This window comes from Seriola aureovittata, chromosome 15 (assembly GCF_021018895.1).
Source record: "Seriola aureovittata isolate HTS-2021-v1 ecotype China chromosome 15, ASM2101889v1, whole genome shotgun sequence".
NCBI classification, from domain to species: domain Eukaryota; kingdom Metazoa; phylum Chordata; class Actinopteri; order Carangiformes; family Carangidae; genus Seriola; species Seriola aureovittata.
The window spans coordinates 19274283-19293074 of NC_079378.1; the positions used below are offsets into that span (position 1 = coordinate 19274283).

At 38.2% G+C, this 18792-nt stretch overlaps 1 protein-coding gene across 4 annotated transcripts in view; it reads left to right on the forward strand.

Moving 5' to 3' along the window:
• ntm (neurotrimin) overlaps nt 1–18792 on the forward strand; it is a 427786-nt gene that overhangs the window by 320415 nt on the left and 88579 nt on the right. The window lies entirely within an intron of this gene.

Here is an 18792-nt window from a genome sequence, read left to right on the forward strand (position 1 = left end):
AAATGAGGCTATCAGATTACTGTTGAGCATTATCACTGTTTACACAGAAGCCTGAAGTCAGGCAGAATTATCTGTAACAGAACAATTGCAGCGTTTTGAGAATGTCAAGCTAGAGAAAATGATAAATATAATAGGAAACAAATTAGCTGCGTTCTTGTATAAATGATAAGAATAAACGTTCCTTCTCATGACTTTGCAAAAAATAAGAAATGTTTAAAATCAAGTGGGAAAATTAACATCTGTAAGTTTAGTATGAAGTTTAGTATATGTTTTCATATTAATGTCCATCTTCCAGTCTAGGTATTTTACAGAACACTGTAAAATATGTTGAAATATGAAATATAATACAACTTTTTTTTTCTTTGTCGTGGGGGTGTGTCTGATTTGTCCAGAGTAATTGTACTGTGTACTTGTATACTTGACTACTGAGGGCCAAGCAATGTTGTTGTCTAGTTTGGTGCACTAACCATATATTATACATAAATATAGAGTATACATTTATTCCTTCTAAACATGATACATGATTGTCTTGACTTGGTTGTGTAATCTTTTTTTCTGCGTTATGCTCAGTGGCCTACTGCTTCTCTAATGTTAGCACATGTAATAGCAGACATTTAGCTGCTGTGTCCAGGGCTTAAAGCAAATAAAATGTTTGTGCCTGAAAAATTTGAAAATGAACTCAGACTGGGACCACGCATGCAGCATGTTCTCATGCCCACCCTGAATGACAGGCACACAGAAAGGACTCGTAAAAACTATGGATTTTTTTATGGTGTACCAGGATTTGTCCTGGTTATACCGATGGCTAGTCTGCCACAAAAACATTCACCCTTTTCTCTGTGGTAAACCTTAGTCTGGTAATTGTATCCAAGTCCAGGCACAACTTTCAAAGCCATGAAGACTGTCCAATATGTCTTTCAAGCTTTTCAATGCTTGTAGCTTTGTTGATCTTGACAACAATGCCTGTTATCTTGACAAAACAGGCCTAGTTTTGTCAAACTTTTGCCAAATTAGCCCAAAAGATTGCAAGAATGATATGAAAACAAGACAAATAGCTTCTTCTTTGCTTGTGCTTTTTTCAAAGTAGCATGGGCAGCTGCATTATTGAGCTGACTCTTCCTGACCTAATTTATACCCACTTCTTCAAAAGTGGAATAAAGTGATTAAAATCTCTGCTTCTCCAAGCCACAGTAACTAACTGTTACTAAGAGTAAGTATCAGTAAGTAACCTTCTGTTATATAGATGCCACAATTAATCGGCCACTGATCATTATCAGCCAATTATCATAAAAAATACATAATCGGTAAATTGGAATTACAGTTTCTAGTCACTGATCACCTACAGTTAATACTCTGGTGTCTGTGGCTGAGGGAAGCACTGTGTGCTGTGCAATGTAGTCCCGCCTCCCACCTTGTTCATTGTTACAAGCAACAACAACATCTCGGTTATGTAGAACTTAGAGTGTGTGAGACTGTTATAACGTACATCATCTGCAATGCATGCCACCTACCATTTGAATATAGCCTGTATCTGACTTGAAATCCTATTATTCTTTAGTTGCATAATGCAACTGAGATAATGTTCTGAGACATATTGCCTTTTATTTTTTAGAGTATTTGCACTGTTTAGCCTGTTGAATAGGGTTAATTTTTTTTTGTTTTTTTTGTTAATAATTGTGTTAATTCACATAAATTAACACATGTAATTAATTAATTATTACATTGTGCAGTTCAGTTGTCCTTACTGTAGGGTACGTGTTGCATTGCTCCTTGCTCCTAAAAGCATGTTGATAACTGAATAAGGATGAATTTTTGTGGTCCTTTTATCATGTTACGCTGCTGCCTATTGGAGGTCCCTGTACACTACAAAGCTAAGCAGACTAACCAACCGCTACACCAGCTGCTTTAATAAAACACAAAAAATGATCAATCTCACTCATAGATGATCAGTAAAAAGACATGATCGTAGGCATTACTACTCAGTTACAGAGCAACCTTTTCCAACAACTTAATTTAAGTGCAACCATAAATGTTCTGTAGGAAATATTTTCCCTGGATGGATTACGATCAGAGGCAAGATATTTTTCAAATGAATAAATAGTTTACATTTACATTTATTAACAACCGTGGGGTTTCCAGGAGTTGGTCAGGGTGGATGGTGGATGTACAAAGTGCACGGCTGTTCACATCCACAGTCACGTCTGTGGTTTAGGCAACAAAAGATTTGCGGTTGAGGTCAGGGAAAGATGGTGGTTCTGGTTAAAAGTAAGTAAACAGGTTGTGTCTGAAGTCACTGTAAACTTTTCCTGTATAGAACCAAACCAGGATCTTTCCCTAACCTGAACCAAGTGCTGTGAGAGTCTGAACAGAACCATAAAAGTGTTTAATAATGCTGAGTTAATACAGGTGACTGTTGTACTGCAAGATCAGATATCTTGGCACAAAACTGATACATTCAGTATCAAGACATTTGCGATTTCCCAAATATATAAATTAACATTTCCGCATTTATGTTAATAGATAACTTGATCTGGTTGCAATTAAGTTTCCTACAATACACTTTTGCTGTTCCAGTGCAGTTGTATGGAAATGTAAATTTTAGGAGACAGGGTTCGTTTTTGATAGCGTGAGAAATACAAACAGGGACAGCTTCCCTTGTGTGAGATCTTCAATAGCTACTCAGGCAATCACTCATTATTCCGTGTGTTTCTAATTTTCAGGGCGCTTTCTTTTGTATTAGATGAAGGCAGGCTCAGGAGGAAGATGCTCAACAGGGAAGAGAATCCAAAATTTAGTCATTTGTATAGTTATTTTAATTTGAATATTTAAATGATTGAAAAGTAAAAATTGAAATATTTAAAAATAGTTTACTGGTTGGACACTGCATGTGTGCCTGTGTTCAGACATATCTCTGTAGTTTGCACAAGTCCAAAAAATTGACAGAATCCCTCGAGAGTCAGGTGGTTTACTCTACAAGTAACGATGCTGCAGCCAGAGTTAAACATAAATGTAATGAAACAGCTATTTAGACCAGGGAGTGATGGAAGCAGCATCTAGTTAACCTTTGGTTCAGTCCTCGCACCCACAGTATGTGCCTTTGTACCTTCTGCTTTGATATTACTGTTGTTTGATGTAACCTCCTGACTCATTTTTCTTCACATTGTTGGGCCTTATCATTTCTCCTGTGAAATGGGCCAGCATGTGCTGCTGTTTTAATTTCAAGCTTATTAAAAAGAGGGATGAAACTGAGGGAGTAGTATTAAAGGGTAGAATTAGCATGTGGAGACAATCCTCTGTGAAATTACTGCATATGAGGGCAGCTGAAGTTACCTTCAAACGTGCACTGTATCAAGCAGATTCACTGTGTTTACCTGTTTCCCCGGAGCCTTAATTAACCCGTCACTCACTTCTGAACCCCTTGTAATCATTGCAAAATCAGACAAGCCATCGTTCCCCATGTGTAATTGTGAAATATCATTTAATTTAGAATAGAAGATTATTTTCAAAAGAGTTGCAGGGGAAACACGGGCACTAAATCTACCATATAATATTTCTAAGTAACATGATTTGTATAATCTTGAAATGGAGGGAAATCTATTCCTTTTTCATGCTCACAGACAGAAAACATCACACTACCAGCTGTGCCTGCAAATGCACTTGGCAAACTGCGTCCAGCAGAGCTGTGCCTTAGTGTATAGGCTTCACTTTCAGGATGGTGAATGGAGGGACTTTGTTCCAGCTTTCGGGTATATTATACACCCATAGTTTTTATTATTCGTGTGCATGTTTGATGCTTTAAATGTCCCATATTGTATAACGTGAGATTTCCATGTCTTTTTTGATTATAAAGCCAGTCTAACTTTTTTAGCTAGACCTGCTTGATACTCGATACTGCTGTGAAAGTATCAAAATGCTCAGTCCACAGAAAAATGCACACCGCCAATATTCAGAAACTGCATCTTAAAACAAGTTGTCAGGAGTTTTGTAACTTTGTGATGTCACAATGAAACCCCCCCAGCATGGCCCACCCTGACCCACTGCCCTCAGGCAGTAATGCAATATGTTAGGATAAGACTACACAGTATTCACTGTATCCTACATTTCATTATCTCATTTAAAGGTTCTGTAAATTAGATTTCAAACAATGATACATAAGAAAATAATTTTCTATTTTAAGCTATAGTGGAGTAACGGCATCGTGAGCAGAGAACGAAGTCACACCCCCTCTGTGTGTGCTAAAATCTGAGGTTCTGTTGCCAGTCTGGCAGCGCATGCATGTCAGTGCATGGATCCTTCCTGTTGAACTGGTCCTCCACATGTTCATAAACACTCAGGCACCGCCCACAGGTGAGATGGCACAGTGTAGCAGATTTTAGGTGACAGTGACCTTCCACAATTTCCTCTACTGAATAAACAAATGTTTTCGTCTATAAAAGCCTCTAACAAAGAGATAAGCACAGGCCTACTCACCATGGGGACTACCAGCTAAAATCCTGGTGAGCCGGTGGACCGTCAAAACATCCAAAAAGCTTTTAAAATTTTTGCCGGCTCCGTCAGTGGCTTTACTGGCCCCATCAGTCATTCTTGCGACCACAGTCCCAGCGGATATGTCCAAGGCTGATTTTCTTTCCCAGTCCAAACGTGGAGTCAATATTGGTCTGACTTCACTGAGATGGAGAACCTTACAAGCTACTAAAGGGCTCCAACTTCACTCAGAACTGGCTTTTTTTCTCCTCAATTTGTAAGTAACTTAATGGCTACATAATGTTACATGTCTGTTTTCATGAGATACTGGCTACAGTAGCCATTGTAATGTTAGCTAGCTTGCTGTTACCCTTATTTTGAATGTGTTCGGCAAATGTTGCTATTAGCAACTACTACTAGCAACTACTACTAGCTGGCTAATTGTCAGCATTGCTGTGGAGCATATGACGGCAATTCAAACATGGGCTAATGGTTGTGGTTAGATTGTTTTTTGTTGGCTCTTGTGTAAAGGGTAAGTCTATTAAGTTGAGCTTCTTGTTGTGTGTTTAGTGGCCACTTTCACTGGGCTTAGTAACACCTTGCTGACTGAGTTGTGAAGGGAGAGGAGGGTGGTTGTAGCTGAATGGAGGCCGGAGTTTTGGCTGACCAAGCATTTGTTTAGGTCTGAGATGCTGGTGATTCTACTGCGACATCTACTTGCAGTGATCATTTACAGAACCATTAACACAAGAAGAAGGTTTAAAGATTTGATATGATATGCATATAAATATTGAATAAGTTAAAGAAGGATTCATTAACCATATGAAGTTACGGCCTTCTGTGGAGGTTCTGTAAGATATTTTTATATAAATCAAATGCACCCTTATTTGTTTCTGCTTAATTGAGGCCTACCCTTCACTTGTACAGGCAAATTTATATCTTGATTTCTTATGTTTTTTCTTTTCCATTCATCGTCTTTCAAACTCACAGACTAACATTAGCGGTGCAGATCGCACTGATGACGGCAGCATTCACCATAAAGTACTTATTCCACCTTAAGAAAGTCTGACATTATGAGCTTCACACTCTGCTGAATATGAATTGCCGTGTGTGTAAATGATTAAAACAACAGAGACATTGTATTCTCAATGCTGACAATTGTCTTTCAACTAAGGTGCCTATGAGAGGCCCCACAAGTCATTAGGAGTCACAGATGACACCACACACTAAACTGCATATGATTATATTTGCTTCAGTGCTGTAATTCTCGGCTTGTTGGAAGAGATGTGATCATTGTATTTGGATAAGACATAGAGTAAACATAAGGGAAATGACTAGGTATGCACCAGTCCAATCTTTTGGATCTGTTTTGTTCGACAGTATTCCCAGTCTGTAACTCTCAGGTGTTATCTCAAAATTTTCAAGTGAATATTACACTGATATTATATATTAGATTAATTTTATGTTAAAGTATTTTTACAATTCGTGAAGAGAATAAGGTCACACAAGTGATGAAATCAGTCTCTAATCTCAAAGAAAATGTCTAATATCAGACGACTCATTGAGCCAAATTACCTATTCACTGTTACCTGAGGAAGATCACATTAGTCTTTTCCTTTTTGATCGGTTTCTCTTCATTTGGCCACATGAGTGACCATAACCATAATAGGCAGAAGGAGGAGTGTTAATTATGAAGGATAATATATTGTTTATATAGTATTAAAATGTTTAGCATTAACACAACAGACTTTCCTACTTCTCTATGACAGTTCAGTGTCAGCTCAGTTCTCAGATGTACTGACCTCAGATCAGCGCTTGTTGCACTCTACGCTATGGTCTGTTACCAGTGGCTACAAGCACTATTTGAAAAGCCACTCTGACAGTGCAAACAGTGAGGTCAAGGGTGTTTCATTTCATCTGAATCTCCCGCTGGATTGTCCTTGTCATGGAATATGCATGAAAGCATGAAATAACACATAAAATAACAGCCTGTTAAATTTCTCCAGAGTAAAAATCATAATTATTTTGTCCGAAAGTGTATTGTAAAATATGTAAGTTGCTACTACCCACCTCTGATTGTAACAAACCATTTCACAAGCCTTTTATTTGAATTTGTAAATTAAATTTCCCACTTAGAGTTAAGAATTGATGCATAGTTACGGTCTCACGTTACATTATATACACTAAATAATGATCTCTGGGCCACACAGAAAATTTGTTTACAGCTCTGGCATCGGATCGTTACCAACAGGATCTTATCAGATGACAAATGCTTTAGGAATCAATTCTACCACTGGTAGATAAAAACATTTACAATAAAAATAGTACACATAAGCTTTGTTGAATTATCTTTGTACAATGTTGATAGTGATTTTGTTCTTGTTTGATTGTGACACAGGATGCCTTCATTGTTGAAATGACGCCCCAAATGTTTCAACAAATACAGAATATTCATTAGTTATTGCAGGAAAAAAAAATTCCATAGAGGTGTGTAATTGAAGTGTTGACTGATCTTCATCCTTCATTAGTCTGTAAGCTTAAACGAAAGATAGATTTTAATTTTGCCTTCACTATTTTATCCAAACAAACCCCATTCTGTCTTGATTTTTATTGATAACATCAGTAGGCACATCCCCAACAGGATCAATATGTTCTTATTAAATCTCATACCACTGATAAATTGGACATCTGTATTAATTGAGGCCCTGAGCTAGAAAGTTCAAAGCTTCATATCCGCTTGTGAATCCCTGATCGAAAAAAAAAGGTGTGAGGCTGGTTTTTATGTACAGCCTAAATAATACCAGAACCAGAAGCAGGGTTTTTTAATCCTAACACGTTGCGGGGAAATAGGAAAGCTATAATCTGGGACAATTAGACTAGTTCATAATAAAGAGGATTATTCATGTGTTTAAAAGGATCCTGAAGCTCATGCTTTACAGTACAATAAGCTCCATTCAGTTTGAGCAGAAACATGTTGAATGTCAAACCATTCTTTATTTTCCAACATTAAATTTTGAGCAGCTAAATCCTTTTAGATTTCACAAGTACGTCTCGATCCCTTAATTTAGACATGACAAGAAGACAGCCCAGCTGAGGTGTATGAGTTTGGACAGAGATTCACATGTTGCTTTTTAACTACATATGAGAAATGACTACCTCATTGAGGAGGACATTAATCTCTTGAAATGTTTTAGAGAATCCCTGAGGGACAGTGAGCAAAACGCTGTGTAGTTCTGTTCATCCTCATGCACTGATGAAGATCATCAAATGAAAGCCGACAGCCTGCACTTGTGCACTTCACTGTGTCTGTTATGTTACACCACTGTCAAACTTGTCGTTACCGAGGCCAAATATATCACTCCTTATTGTTATGACAATTGCATTGAAGATGTAAGTTGCATTTAAGGGCTGTTGGCAGGTGGGTCAGTTACATCATTTATATACAGTTACAAACCAAAGGATCTGAAGATGAAGTAGTGAAATGTTAAAAAACGACTCCATTACTATTTAAAAAAAAAAGTTACTTTTGTTATTTTACAAAGCATTATGGTCCTTTAAAATAAATGAACACTACATTAACACTTAAACGCTCGTTTGCGGCTCACCTCCTTCAGCAGCACCTCCACTTCAGAACGACTAACGTTCCTTTTGCGTTTTGATTCCGGTGCTCCAAATTTAGATTTTCGTTTTGGCATTTTCTCAACTTTCCCTTATGGTATCTCTTTGTGACTTCTGTCTGTGTCTGCACACGCCTCTTCAGTCTCATGCCCTTTTAAGGGCATTTTGGGGCATTTACCTATGCTAATTGCTAATTTGGGAGGATCAATCTAAGAACACAGGTGCGCACAATTCTACGGTTTAAGAACAGGTTCATGAATGTGATGTAGAGTTTTCTTAAGGACTTTCTTAAGAACAACTTAAGGAAGAATTTAAGAAAATACTTAAGATTATTGGTGAATGAGGCCTATGGCTGACGTCATGTCACGTTATTGACAACATTTTAGAACTGTGTTAAAAGTCATGAGTTAACACTTTGTGTGCAAAGGTCTTACTTGAATATAGTGAGTGATTTTGTTTATCTTAAATACCATGTTGATGACATATGACAGGGTTTCTGTAGCTACTGTTTTTTCTTTTGTGAAGGGCTTAAAACATTCTATGTCAGAACTTCCGGTAAATTGTAGGATGACAATGGCGCACTGAGTGCCTCAACTTTTCCAAACAGCCAGTAATTCTTTATATACAACTTTGCTTTGAAAAGGGAAACAAGACCACGGGATATAGACACGATATAGAAGTTGCTGGGACTGGAAGCTGCTGCTTTTTCATGATTAATGAGCGATCCTAAGACTGATTCCCCTTTCAGCAAACACTGCGCCCACATGTTAATTGTTTGCTGCTTACAATGTCGTGCTCAGGCCGCGCTGGGATGGAACCTGAACCGGCTTCTTTCACCGAAACACTACAGGGAGAGATCCGAGCTTTGGCGACAGGATTTAAGTCGATTTCCATAACATTTGACATGGCACCTCGACACTAAGAGCTAAACTGTTTAATCTCTCTGCCCGTTTGAATTCAGTGAAAAAACAGACTGAAGAAAATGTAATGAAGATCGACTCCAGCAGTGCATTCCTTTAACCAACATGCTTCAAAAAGAACAGACAACCTCCAAATTATCCAAACGCCTTGTCAAATTGAAAAACTCACCCTGAAGTTGGCTGATCAGGAGGACCAGGCACGGCAAACAATATACGAATCAGCGGGCTAAAGGAGGGAGCAGAAGGCAGTAACACACTTCAGTTTCTCTCAGTCCAACTCCCGCTACGGATACCTGCTCTCAGGGATATCCCAATGGAGCTGGAACGTGGCCACAGATTATATGGCGAAAATCACAATGACCTTCAAATGCCTGCCCTACAGCACCAGGGTGGCGAAATTAAGAGAAGCTCAACGGGCGAAACCAATCGTGTACGGTTGGAAAGAGTTGCACTTTTCCGCCCAGGGGAAGAAGGCTTTCAATGAAGTCCGTGGCAAGCTGAGTAAAAGGGGAATCACAAACTTTCCCCTGCATCCAGCAACTCACAAGGTAACCATTGGTAACGAAATCATGTTCTTCACAAGTGTGGATGAGGCAGAAAAATTTGCGAACAGCCCCAACCTGGACATCCTGCTGGTTCTGAATGATGGAGCAGACACATCGATGATGACCAGCCCGCCTTCCCAGGACAGTATATCATTTTTCCTTTTTACTAGATTTTACTTGTTGCTTTTTTTCCCCTCTTTTCTGAGTAGACTATAAAAGACGGTCATCATTTTTTATTTATTTTATTTATCAATTACCAAACTAAAAATTTTTTCTTAGGTAGTTTTTTGTATTACTGTGGCGGCTGTAAGAAGGGAAATAGGTGCTCACAGGACTGTTGCTTCATCCTCATAAAACAAGGTATTTTAAATTGTAATCCAACAATCACTAGATATAAACATTATTAATTCTGGCAATGACAAAGAAAGCAGAATTGCCTTTGTCAAAGCAGTAATATCTAACACGAGAATTGTTCTGGTCAGTGCTTATGCACCAGCAGAGTATGATAAAATTTTTTTAAACATTATCCAATATGCTCTTGAATTAACCAGATCATTATTATATTATTGGTACAGATATGAACACAATAATAAATCCAATATTAGATAAACTGAACCAAATGGCCAGCTATCTCAGCTATCCTGCTCTAAGGCTTTGCGGCGGTGTATGAAAGACCTCAGCCTGTTGAATATATGGTGGTTTTGTAATCCAGCAGCCAAAGAATATAGCTTTTTCAGACACAGATCATACTCAAGAATTTATTATATTCTTGTCTCTATGGCGCTTTGTTCAACAGTACAAACAGCAGACATTATTTTGGAAATTTAACACTACCCTAATATCAAATACTGATGATTTTTGTTCCCAGTTTAAATCTAAAATGAAACAATTGATCTCTATCAATGTGGAATCGGTGGAAGATTTTAGATATATTTGGGAAGGTTTTATAAGAAACAATGTTACATCTTTTGCTTCATTTCTAAACCAATCTCGTCAGCACAAGAAAGTTCCCTTTGCTCTTCACAAACACAAATATACCATCTGTCTGTCTTCCATCCCCTCCGTGGCAGCCACTGCGTTCAGCTCTGGAATGATGCAGGCTTCCCAACTTCTGATGAAAAGGTCTGTCTAGCCGATTGTCATTTTGCCAAACTTAATATCCAGCTTACACAAAGAGGAGACATCTTTAGAATATATTCTAAATCAACAGTGTTACTAACAATATCAGAACTTTTGCATTGTCTATTAAAATCTTAATCACTGTAGTATCTTAAGTAATGAAAGGAAATTATGAAAAATGACTGAGCTTCAATGAGACACCTACCAGACTTGGCATATCCAAGAAGCGCCGGTATACCTCAAAGATTTCAGCCATTGTGGGAGTCTCCTTCGATATCCATGATCTACACCTGGTGTATGTCATCTCCATTGCTGCTTTGATTGAAGGAATTGTTCTATGAAGCGGACCCGAGCCTTTTCATGAGGGTGATCCACTCATTGGTCACACTGCTCTCCCCCTGGTCCTGTTCTGATCCTGGTCCTGTGTCGCAACGACGCTGACCTGCTTCTAACTTTTTTTTGCGGATGTTACAAAGTCTCATCTCCGATAATCCTGAATGCGATGATGCGTCATAAAAATGCTCCTGAAGAACAAAATAAAATAAACAATAAAACATTTTTTATATTGACAAAAAAAAAAAAAAAACACATTTCACTCTTTTTGAGGTCATTTTTAGAAGTTATTAGGTTTTACCTACAAATCCATTCCCTTTTCCTTCAGTCTGAACCTTCAAGGCTGGGAAATCAGTGATGGTACTCTTTGACAAGCTTTTCAGAACATGGTGGGTGACAGTGGGGGGACAGAGAAGTGAAAAATCCACAGACACTGAACTCCAATAAAGCCTAAAATGTTGCCATTTTAGCTTCAGTATCAAAACTGCCATCTGTCAGGGCAAAGGCCCATTGAGTAAAATTCAAGGGGGTCCAATATTTTATTTTATTTATATAGTACTTCCTATAATCCATGCTTCTCTACTTATGCACTCCACTTATGCATATTTTGACAAGGAGCCTCCTTGACTCAACTTTAAGTGTTTTTTTTTCTTGTGTTCCTCAAGTACCACTGGTGCTTTGCTTTGAAGTAGAGACCGCATGCTACATATGGCAGCACAGGAGGAATTTTACCTTTAAAATACGATTCTGTACAATATAGAGCCCAGGGCTGGGCAATAAACCCAAGATTCACACATAATGGATCTCTTACTGACCCAATTTTTCCTATGTTGATGTTAGATAAATGTATTCCTCCAATACATAAGCCATTTCATTTTGTGCTCCTTTAATTCAACTGAATGTAAAGCAACTAATAACATGTTGAAAGACACACATGTTGACCGAGGGGCAACACGATATAGTACTTGTGCATTTGGAGTTTAAAAATACATTTTAATTTAATTTATTGTTACCTGGTACATGGAACAATATACAGTCATATGAATTTCAGGTCATATTGCCCAGCCCTAATAGAGCACTAGAATATGCTCACATGAACAATGCATATACAGTACAAAAACAAAATACTTATACTTTTAGGACAGTGCTTCTGTGCTTGATATGAAGATTTGAAATCTGTCAAAGTTCTTGATTTCTGTGTTTCTGTCAACATCAACAAAGTGTAATGTAATTTCTCTACCCACCCAAGTCAAAGACTTACTGGCATTTGGCTTCTGTTATAGCCATTTTCACTACGCTACAATATTGACGTTACCTAAGCACTTATCAACTCAATAATAGCCAAGGTCTGTAAAATCAAGCAAGTTAAGGTATATGTCAAAAGTTCTTGTATGATATCTTTATTTGTACAGTAATTCATTAATTGTTACAATATACTGTGATGGAAATGTGAAAGTGAACAGTCGACAAAATGATTAAGTTGTCTTTGTATATTTTAATAAGAGCTTCGCAAAGGATCAGTGTACAGTCACACAGAGTGCAATTGCAGACTGATATCGAACAAAGAGTGTACATGAACGTTATAGAAAAAAAGAAAGAAGGAGGCATGGTCAGGATGTGTGTGTGTGTGTGTGTGTGTGTATAAACAATTCTGGCTGCCATTCTGACTGTCTATCTGCCAGAAGAAGCAGCTGTGTGTTCAAGGTTAAACTACTCCCTAGTTTGTACTGGACAGTATCAGATAAGGAGCATACATGTGGGAACAGATTCACATTCATGGATATACAAAGCCATGTCACACAAAGTTCAAACCAGGTTATACAAAATGCAGAATACGATTTTTCTATTACAATATTATGAATGAATAAGTTTATTTACCTCAAAGCACATATGTATATATAAAGTACTTATACTACTACTACTACTACTACTAATAATAATAATAATAATAATAATAATAATAATAATAATATAAACAAAAAATACTGTTTTCCTTATGAGGCAAGTCTCTTGGGAAGCACTTGCACATCATTTCCAGTTATTGGGCTGTGTTTCATGTTTCTAGCTCATTCCAGCTTATAGGAATTTGAGCCGATTTGGCAGAAAAAAAAAAAAAAAATACTAGTAATGATAAACTGACACAAAAATAATGATGTTCTGCCCCTTTGGGACTTGAAACCAAAAACATCTCTCATGAAGTAACCAAAGCTGTTTTAAATTCAGCAGATTATTGTGTTCAATTGAAACACAATGTCTTGATTCTATATCGAGTACTGAGACTATAAAACATAAGACTATGTATTAATATTATACACTATTTCTGTAGTTAATATCAAAGAAATAAATGTACTTTACTATATTTTTAACTGAACAAAACAGAATATAAGGCATGTACCGACAGATGTGATGTCTCTCTAACGCTATCTTCTATTTACGTGATGTCTTATCTGCTGTTAGAGTTGCCCTTTTGTTTCTGTTGTGCATGGCACATTTTTACAGAGTGCACATGCTACATACTCAAAGCATGCAACTGGAACACAGATTTTTCCTGACCACAAATCAGAAATCAGCCCAATATTTTACATTGGTTAATATATTACTAATATTAATATCGGTAATGTAAGTGGGATTCTTTCCTCCGCTTTTGCTGTCACTTGAAGAGGCATTCAGCCCACAGTTTCCGAGCTCGATTGCTTGTTTGGAATTTGGAGAACAAATCAAAGCACTATTCAGGACCTGTCGGGAAGCTTTAATTTGGCAGCATGAGCTTTTGATTGCTGCCGAGGATTTGTGTGCTGTAGGTGTATGACGTGATTTTTTTTTTTTTTTTTTTGCTGCTTTTAAGCCGTGTCAAATCATGTTCTCTCAATCAAAATCTGAATATTTTCATGGCATATTTACTGTACCTCATTTGAAGCCAGTTACAGACTTGTGGGAAGAATAACATGAGGATAAATGACAAACCTTTTATAAACACTGATGAAGGTTCAGGAGAGGATGGACAGGATGGACACCACTCAAACTGTAATAGGAACAGCTTCATGAAACGTTAGTGGTGGTTGAGTGAACTGGAACTGCTGGGACACAGAGCGCTGCATTGTGGAGTTGAGCAGACGAAAAAGATACATCAGCATTGACACCTCAGTTTGCACTGCACACTACATAAATCACTGGCTGTGAACTGCACTTCAGATGACTGGAGGTTTTATGATTGAAACAGCAAACATGCAAATGCTAATATCACCTATCATCATAAATGCTGCCATCCTTAACACTTTAATGTCTACAGCTGGAAGTGCTTTTGCATACTAACTGGATGGAAAACAGTTTTCCACATGGGGCACTGCAACTTGACTTGAAGTGAGAGACATTACTTTGAAATGATTCTGGAGAAAAAAAAAAGAAGAAAAAAACTCTTAATTGCAGACGAGTGAAACCACTCAGCAGTGCTGATATCTTCCTGTGTGTCTGCATGAGTTTGTGTGAGTTTAGTACACCGGCAATCAGAATTTAATTATGACTTAATTTAATCCCACAATCAGGCAATGATGAGGGGAATGTAGCACATTGAATGTCAGAGCTGTGTTTCCCCACAGGCAAATAAACCATACACATGACAAAAGGATAGTGATTCAATTATGACCATAGAGGGGGGGCCTTTGGATGATAAAAGCTATTCAGGAACTCGTAAACATAACAATTTAAGAGCATCACTTCCATCTTCCCTAATGTTAGCCATTGCCTGGGAAACAGAAAAACCTGCACAGTTCATAAATCAGTTTTCGCAACAGTTTTGTTTTGCATCTGGAATCCAGAAGAAGACAGCGACATGCACTGAGGCACTGAGGAACAGGAGCAAGTGAGATAGTTAGTGAAACTGTACAGGTAGGCCTATAGTACACAGTGTGAAGATGGTTCAAAGAGATAAATACATGGAAAGCAGTGCTAGGTCAAAAAGAGTTAAGACACTCGGTGCCATTAACAGTACACAGCAACAAAACACCAATATTGCGTTAGTGATGCAATATTTTAAGTGCAGGTTGTAAAATGTCTTTCTGTGGCTTTCCCTACCCACAAGTTCTCCCTCTCGTTATCTTATTTTACAGCTGCTGTCAGCTCTCTTGTAGTTACACAACCTTCTCATAAAAAATAAAACAGCCTTTTCTCATATAAACAGACTAGCATGGAAATGTCAGTTGTTAACATTGGCATCTGAGCTACATGCTCTATTTTCTTTGGAATAAGACACTGCAGTTTACCTGACACCTTACTGAATCACTTGATATCAGTATTCCAGGCTCCTTTATAACTAAAGGAATCTAACTGAACCTGTGAGCGCTGTTGCCTAGCAACGGTGATTACGCAGATAGACAGTACCAGTTTCCGCCATTAGTGGCGCGTTTTAAGTTCGCCGCCTTTGCAGTAAAAGTTAGTTGATTTACGTGCTCAGTTAGCAGACATCGTCAGTGCCTCTTCTGTATGTGTTATCGGTTGTGCGTACCTGATAACAAGTAAGTGTTTATATTGAGTTACTGTCGTAATTCGCCATGTTGGAAATGAGTCGCGTTAGGCGGACGTTTGGTTTAGCTAACCGCTAAGCGGAGATTTAGCATCCCTGTGTTTCCTATGGTGTTATGCTAAAGTAATTTCATTCAGTTAGTCATGTCTAGTATGACTCATTCTGTAATGCAATGTAGTGATTTATTTATTTCTTTGCAGACCACACACACACACACACACACACACTCAAACACACACAAGGCTGTACGTCTGAGAGATCCTGTGAGGAATCTGATGCACATTAAATGGTTAAAGGAAGACTGCTTCATGTACTTTATCAGGTTCTAACCGACCTGCCTGAGCAACACCACCTCCAAACCACTTATACAGTCCAACCTTCAACAACAAATAATGTCTTGGACATTAGAAGCCATGTTTTCCATCAGCATATGGAGGACACAATAATTAACGTATCAGGCAATTTGCAATGTAATACATTTCAATAAAATGTTCACTGACAACATACATGTATTTCCTACAATTGCCATAACCTCCTTTGTTTTACAGTCTGCATTTTAAGTGAAATTTGGACATGTGGGAAAAAATTTGATATTTGAACTGTAATAACCTTTTTTAATTCCTAATTTACAGCCTGGGTGGTTTGATCCAGCAGAGGGCGCTCTAAAACTACACTATCAGCTTGACCTATGGCATGCCTTGTTGACCTATCAGTAATTTAAGCTAGTAATGTTACGTTGTTTGCTACGAAAATGGAGGACACCAGCGAGCAAAACCACCCTGAGCAATCAGAACACCAAGGGATCTGAGAAGCAGGGTTGTACGCCGTAGATGGCAAACTAACTACTTGTTGACTTAGTAAAAAAAGCAGCAGTCTTACACTGCAGCGGACTCACCTGCTAGCTTTCCATGATAGTGCAGCAGCGACGGCACTACAGATGCGTGCATTTGAACGAATCGTGTCGTTTCAAATTCATTCAAGCCTAGATTTTTTAAAAATTGAATTTTTTTTGACAGGTGTGCTTTTCATGGTTGACAAGTATGGTTTCCATGGTGGTTGCCATGAATCAACAGCTGGCTGTATGATATAGCTAAGGAATACTTTATTGTTGCTGCCAGCAGAAAACTGGACTCAAGCTACCCAGATTTGAGGCCCTCTGTGGGTTCAAGAAGTTCTCCGTCCTCTTGGGGTTATAAAAAAACCTTCGAAAAACCCAGTGGATTGACTGAAAAATTCATGGTTGTCAAGCTGTCAAGACTGTTTTTTGCCCATACTTGAAAAATTGTCATCTGTGGAGATACGATGATTTCATTCTGCAGCAGTGAATGTAAATTTGTTGGTGCCTTGCCTGAGAGGATTATGTTGACATTCAGGATTTTTTAAAGAGCATAAAGACTATGATCAGTATGATATGGATTGACAAAAAAATTACGACATCACCCTGGTTTGACCTCTATTTTAATTTGTGGTTGTTGTGAGGAGCCGTTCTTTCAGATGGGCCCAGCTGCTCTAACACCTTTGCCACAGGAGTCCTGGGGAAGTGATCCAATTTGACATCTTTATGTTTCTATTCTTGATAAATCGAAACACTCTAACAACAGCGTTTAGTAGCAGATCTAAATCATGAGCGGGTGGGTTTTTTTTTTTTCTTTTTTCCACAGGACAAATCTTCTTACTCCACAGCTTCTCACCAGGTGAAAGCTTCCCCACCTATCATGATGTGGAAACTACTGCAGAGACCATTACCTTTTTAATTTACGTAGAAGCAAATTCTGTTATGTGAAAATGGAGGAAAATGCCAGCACCTGCTTTATATTTTTTTCCCTCTAAGAAAAGACTTTCCTAATATTGTCAGGTGCCTGTTTTTGTACTTCAATTTCAAATGCAAAACATTATAAGATCTACAGCAAAGATGAGAAGGATCAGTCCTGAAATTAATGATTCATCTATGCTACAATAAATGAATGAATATTGTTTCCAATAATCTTTTTTTTTTTTTTTCTAACAGTGAGGAGACATCTCTCACTCTCTCACTGTTACTTTGCTATGTAGAAGATGAAGAGGGAAACCACAGCTGAGAGTAGCAACTGGAACATTGGTAGTGATTTACAGCACATAATGAGTGCAGTAAGAAGTGAGGATACTGCAATATCTTAAGCATCTTGGAGAAGCTGCCACACGTCTTCAGTGTTTCTGTCTCTTCAAGTGATCCCAGACGGACTCCATGATGTTCAGATCAGGGCTCTCTGGAGGCACTGTCTGTTGCAGGACTTCTTGTTCTTCTTGTCTCTGAAGATACAAGTTCTTTATGGCTCGGGCTTTTGTTTAAGTCTCATTGTCCTACCGCAGACCATGTTTCTAACCAGCCTGAAACTGGTTTTAGGTCACGTGTTTTAGGTCTTAAATTGGTTATAGTTCAGTGACTGTATGTTTTAAATGCACCTGAAAATACAAAAAGTATAAACTACCAGTTACTGTCACTCAGTTTTTCTGTAGCTGCAAATGGAACCTAGTTCAATGTCAGTATTGAATAATGAACCATTAGTGGTTTTAAAATGTCTTTAAGATGGAGAAAGCAAAACTAGATGTGAAAGAAATGTAAACTGGGTTGAATCTACAGATGAACATTAGCTGCTGTTGGAAAATAGGCTACTGTTAAAAGAGTACACCTTTGCATGTGTGTGTGTGTGTAGGAGAAGTCTGTCAGGTAAACGGATAGCACTTGCAGTATATAGTGCTTTTTTAGACTTAGAGACGGCGCAGAGTGCTTTGCAATACCTGCCACATTCATCCGTTCACATACACATCTTACACTGTTTTGGGCAATTTGGAGTTCAGTATGTTGCATAAGGACACTTCGACAATGAGTAGAGAAGCTGGGGATTTGAACTACTGAACTTCTGATGACCGACTATACCTCCCGAGCCACAGCTGCCCTGCGTGTGTGCTGGCCATCAGCGGAGAGTCAGGTTAGCAGTAAGCCATTAATATAACAGTAACAGTGAATGTTCAGTGAGCTATGCTTGTCACAAAATAAACACTACAGCAGAGCTCCCAGGTTTTATTTAGCAGCAGTTGAGCAGTGACGGAGGTTATTCCCAAAGTCAAAGCTGCAGTTCCAGCCATGAAACAGTGAAAGAGCTTTCTCTGCTTCCCAAACGCAGAAGAAGGATCAATAAACAACATGTTGTAGCTACAGCAGTCTAACATCAGAGTGAACTTTAAAGCATCCCACAGATGGAATTAACCAAAGCTGAGAGTTGTAATTTGTGAT